A 6,042-nucleotide genomic window follows, 5' to 3' on the forward strand; every position below is an offset into this window, starting at 1 on the left:
AGACACACAAGTCAGTGGGAATTTAAAAATACCTTCTTAAGGATCCCTTTTGTCTGTTGTTTCAAAATTAGACAAAATAATCTTTGAATTTAAATGTAAATATCTAAAAAAGCTAGGAAAGTCATGGAAAGGGAGACTACTGCCAGAGTCTTATCTCTCCAATGTTGCATAGGTTCCTCAAGAGAGCTACTGAATGAAGGACTTAATGAAGAAGTTACTGAATGAAGACAGGCTTAACTGTCCTGGGCACTGCTATGTGTGGAACCAAGGGGGTAATTCTGGCTTTCAGCTGCCTGGAGAACTGGTATAGGATCAGCTGTGGGAAAGCCGACCGTGCCAGGAGAGAGACTAGGGCAGGGTGAGCCTTGCTGAAGGCTCTAATTGGTGGTGGTGAAGCCAGCAAAGGAAACTTGAAAAAGTGCTGGGCTGTGTTAGTTAATTCGTGTTGCTATGAAGAAATACCTGAGACTCAGTAATTTATAGAGAAAAGAGGTTTATTTGGCTCGCAGTTCTGCAGACTGTACAAGAATCATGCTGCCAACATTTACCACCAGTGAGAGCCTCAGGAAGCTTTTACTCATGGTGGAAGGTGAAGGGAGAGCCAGCATATCACATGGAAAGAGTGTGAGCAAAGGAGAGGGAGGAGGTGCCAGGCTCTTTTCAACAACCAGATCTCACATGAATTCAGGGTGAGAACTCATTCATTACCATGAGGATGGCGCCAAGCTATTCATGAGGATTCTGACCCCATTACCCAAACACCTCCTGCTAGACCCCACATCCAACTTTGGGGATCACATTTCAACATGAGATTTGAGGGGGACAAACATCCGAATCATATCAAAGGCTCAAGCCCTCTCTAGGATTGGGGAACATGCAAGGAAACAATGACATATGAATTGGCTGGGCAACGTTCAATTATTTATTCAATGAGTAGGTACTATGGATGGGATAACAGGCTATCATTTCTGCCAGGCAAAAATGTAGTTTTTCTTTGGCTACCCCTACTAAGGGAGACATTTTTCTTTAGAAGAATATATAAACTTCCCAGCTTGGATTTTAAGGTTCTTGGAACTGATTAGGTCCTCTCAGAACCCAGCCCATGGACCTAACTCACAATTTCTCAGTTGCAGCCAGAAAAGCCAGGTTCAAGATGCTGTCATCCAGCATGACAAAATTGCCACTGGGGACTACAAGACAAACTGCTTGTGCAGCCACAGAACTGAAAGATGAACCCTGAGCTATTCCACCTGGCAGGGAAGCAAGGCTTATAGATGAGGGGCTTTGTGGGAGCTCAAGACAGCAACAGATGGTGACAGCCCCCTCCAGCAGGACAGTCCTGGGAGCAGTCTGTGAGGTCTTTGAAGCTGATGCTATGTGGCATAAGTTTGACCCAGCTCAGTGCCTAGAATATAGTACTCTTTAAATGTCTGCTGAATGACTGAATGAAAAGAGGTGGCTGAGGGAAGCATATGCTTACTGGACCCTCTAGAAGCCTCCCTGACTAATAATAATCAGCTACTCCCTGGGACCTTGAAGAAGACAGTGCTAGAAGCTGCTGCCCAAAATATCTAGAAGTCCACAGAATAAATCTATAGCCTCCACTGGGCCCATAAGTGGAAATTTGGAAACCTTGATAAGTCTTATAGTTCCTGCAAGAGACTCCTTGAATTCTTAACAAAAACTATCTAAAGCCTCTAAAAAGGAAGTCTTGGAGCCCCTGCTGGAAATCCTTGGAGGAACCCTCCCAGGAAGCCTTGGAGCCCTGTCTGGAAGCCCTGGAAACACTGCCAGGAGTGAGGGACAACCTTTTGGGACTGAGACAGTCACATGTGGGTATTAGGGCACTGAGCTCTGCCTTTGTAGCAAGAGGAGGAGGTGGGGAGGAAGGTCATTATAGCTTTGTTTTAATACCATTGGCTGTGTCTCAGTTACCTAGATCCAAAGAGACCAGTCAGAAAGGATAGTCCAGGGAGTTTCCAAGTCTTTGATCAAGATAGTGGGCTTTGGAAATATTGATTGTTAGTGGTGGTCAGCTGTGGGGCTTGAAACCATCTTTTTCCTTTTATTTTTTTCTGGTTTTTAAATTTTTTTTTTTTTTTTTGTTATTGTAGTCTTATTTGTGTTTTCTCCACAAACGTACTGAAACCACCTCTTGATGGTTTTTTGTCGAAGGATGTTAGTGTGTCTTTGTTGACAGAATCTAGGAGAGCCTGCAGGCAGTCAGGTCAGAGCACAGATTTTGACAAACATGAGTATTATCTAATCATTTCTGACCCACTAGGGCCCAAAAACAACAACAAAAATTTGTTCTTTGTTCACAAATAGATGATTAAAGTACTTCTACTCACGTACTCAGATGATTTCTTTCTCTAGGCCTCCCTAGAAAGGATTTCTTTGAATGCATTTAGCTGTGAAAGGAAGACACAGACAATTACTGAAATTATGTCAGAGACAAATACAGAAACAGATTCAAGAACAACTTCAGAACAAACAAAAGTGTAGATTGATACCATAGCAGAGGGGGAAAGGGAAGAAGCAAATCTAAAACAGAAAGATTAAAAGAAGGCAGTGAAGGCACAAATCAAAACTCACAGTATCAGAAATGAGCAAGAAGGGCACTGCTATCAACTGGAAGACAGTCATTCAAACAGACAATAAAGCCCAGGCATCTCTGGTATAGTTGGTGAGCCTCTTTAGAAAGAATGTCTTTCTGTAATTCTGGGGGAAGAAAAATGAGATATGAGAAAAGTAGCTTTAAGAGATGTGTCTGAAAGGAGCAGAAATGGAAAAAGACAAGGATACACTGGGACCAAATGATAGAAAATTGTTTTTCCCCTTCCTCTCTCCCACTCAGCTCTACCCACAAAAGGGTGGAACCCTGAACCCAAGTTCCCAGATACCAGCCAAGGCATTCTTTTTAAGGATAGCAGTCTCAGGCCTGCTATGTTAACTCTTTAATGCACAAGTGGCCTCTGGTGAGTACTAACTGATGTGCTCCCAACTAGCCTTCCTTTCTAATCAAGATCCAGCAATCCCATCACTAGGTAGATACCCAGAGGACTCTAAATCATTCTACTATAGAGATACATGCTTGTGTATGTTCATTGCAACACTATTCACAATAGCAAATACATAGAATCAATCTAAATGCCCGCCAATAATAGACTAAATCAAGAAAATGTGGTACATACATACCATGGAATATTATGGAGCCATAAAAAATGAGAGCATGTCCTTTGCAGGAACATGGATGGAGCTGGAGGCCATTATCCTTACCAAACTAACACAGGAACAGAAAACCTAACACCATATGTTCTCACTTATAAGTGGGAGCTAAATGATGAAAACACATGGACACATGCAAGAGAACAACACACACCGGGGCCTATTGAAGGGTGGAGGATGGAAGGAGGGAGAGGATCAGGAATATGGGTATATGGGTTCTAGGATTAACACCTGGGTGACAAAAATCTGTACAACAAATCCCCATGACACAAATTTACCTGTGTAACAAACCTGCACATGTACTCTTGAACTTCAAAGTTAAAAACAAAAAATAAATAAATGATAGCAATTTAAAAAATGAAGACTTAATTGAAATACGATTTTTCTGGTATTTTTATTTTATTTTTATATTTAGAAGTTAGGATTTCCCTAGATACACCTTATGAGAATTCGAGTTTGTGGTGAGACCAAAATGAGATTTTCAGAAAAAAAAAAAGGGACAGGGAGTCCTCACAGCAGTTAAATCTGTGGGATCCAGGACTGGGTCCAGAAACACATTCTTTGATGGGTTTATGTTGAAAAGTTTAGAGCTGGAGGCTGCACACTCAGGAATTTAGACTCCCTAAAACACCCTATACTCCTTCCCCTGCTGATGGAAACTGGGAAAGCTTTAGTGTAGCATAGCCAGAACTGGAAAACTAAAATTTGGAAGACAGATTTTTTTCTAGTGTATTTTCTGAATCCTGTGCCTGTGACTTGTGCTAAGTACCTTTTTAAAGCAACCACCTTTTTAAAAGAAGAATTCACATCTTAATTGTAGAAGGCAAATTCACTGTTTGCTTGGATCCCCCTCTGAGAATTCATCCCGGGGTCATTTGTACAATGGGGAAGTTTGTCAATAGATCTCTGCCTACATTTTGTGCACTCTTCACCATTTTTAAAGAACCTCTTCCCCTGTACTTCTGACCTTCCTCTTCCATCTCACATTCTATTCACAACTTACTCATGTAGAGATAAAAGAGCTGATCATTTACATCCCAGAGTGTTTAATGTTTAAGAGGGTCCAGGCACTTCACCTAAGGAAATGAAGCTCCAATGGTATACTCAAACGCATTGTTAGCAGGGTTTAGTTTATCTCTTTAACCAAGTGAGGTTTCCCTGATGCTCCTTAAATTCCCGAAAATGCTGTCACAGAGACATGTTCCCATTGGTCAAGGAGCCTCTCAATAGTTCATATCAAGGCCCTAAGGATGGTAGCTCTTTTCCCTATTCTCTAAGGCAGAATCTTACAAGATTCCAGGGAGGTCAGCATTCTTGATCCACAAATGCTGGGGCATGGAACAAATAGACATTTCAACCTCATCTTGACTTAGGCTAGTGTGTTCTGCCTCTGCAACTGGTTAACTACTGCCCTTTTCCTTCAGTCCTTCTGCCATCTATTGCTGAGTTGGTTCTAGTCTGCCTGTGACAGTGAAATATAATGCACTTATTTAGGAAAATTAGCAAAACATGCAAGCAATAAAAGAGAGACAAAATAGTAACAAGTGCGGAAGAAGACAAATGCAGAGGTAACGTACACATATAGCAGGAAATGAATAAATATATAAAAGATGGAACAGTAAGGCATAATAACAGGATATAGAGATTTATTCCAGCAATGCAAGAATGATTTGACATGCAAAAATCAATCAATGTCATAATGTAATATACCGAATTAATAGAATGAAGAGAAAAAAACCCACGTGATCTTTTTTTCTTTGAGAGTCGTCTTGCAGTATTCTCCTTTTCATGTTTACACACAAGCATATATTCTCTGTCTTCCAACGGTCTCCTTCTTCTCCCCTTTCTCCTTTATTCCTTAATAAGTAAATGTTCAGAGCCTGACCATACCATGTACTAGGCTAGAAATAAAGAGAAAGAAGATGAATGAAACCAACTCCCTGTTCTTCAATCCACTGCTTGTGAATTAGGTGATGCTCTCCTAAGGGCAGGGATAATGATAACGCACTTGTAAGTTGGGCTGTAGTTGGGTGCAAGGCTGGGGTGGGCAGGGCATTCTGTGTATATGGTAGAGAAAGGCTCATTGTGATCACCCCAAATTTGGGTCCATGGCTGCCAGATTGGCTGAGACTATACTTGGGCTAGGGAATCTGGTGACATGAGTAGTGGCTGAAGATTTAGACCCTTAAAGTTTATGGCTCCCCTGAGTGTTAGTTGAATATTTTAGGATTGCTAGGTAGGCAGCTGCGGCATCCTCACTCACTTGCATACACATATTGTGGGAGAGATTATTAGATTTTATCCACTTTTCCTGAAATAATATATATTAATGGAATTACACAACACAAAACACACTGAGAGTTGTGTACAATTACCAAGATTTGATATTTAAGACATTTCACCATCAAATTATGGCTCCTCATCCCATCTTCTTTGGAACTTGCTCTCTCTGCTGCAGATGGCATCACTAGGGCCCACATTTGGAACTTCTCCCAAGGTGTGCCCCAGGGTCTCTGGAGTCTGGGTGTTGTATTCCAGCTCCTGCTCCACCCCTTGTGATGCTGTCAGCATTCTTCAGAGCAGGCTCTTCTTAGGCTCCTTGATTTGCACATAATCTCTCCTGCCCAAATAAACTCTCAGCCATGCTGAGAGGCTCTTGGCTTATCTCAGCCAAAGGCTGTATAACTCATAGAAAGTGTAATTAAAAATCTTCCCCATCTTTGTCTTTCCAAGCTGCTGCTCAAAAGAGAATCCAGTAACAAAGATTGAGTTCTAGGCTTTCTAAGGATCTGTCCTTTCCCCTCTATCTGGAGA

This window comes from Cebus imitator, unplaced genomic scaffold (assembly GCF_001604975.1).
Source record: "Cebus imitator isolate Cc_AM_T3 unplaced genomic scaffold, Cebus_imitator-1.0 Scaffold350, whole genome shotgun sequence".
Taxonomy (NCBI): Eukaryota; Metazoa; Chordata; class Mammalia; order Primates; family Cebidae; genus Cebus; species Cebus imitator.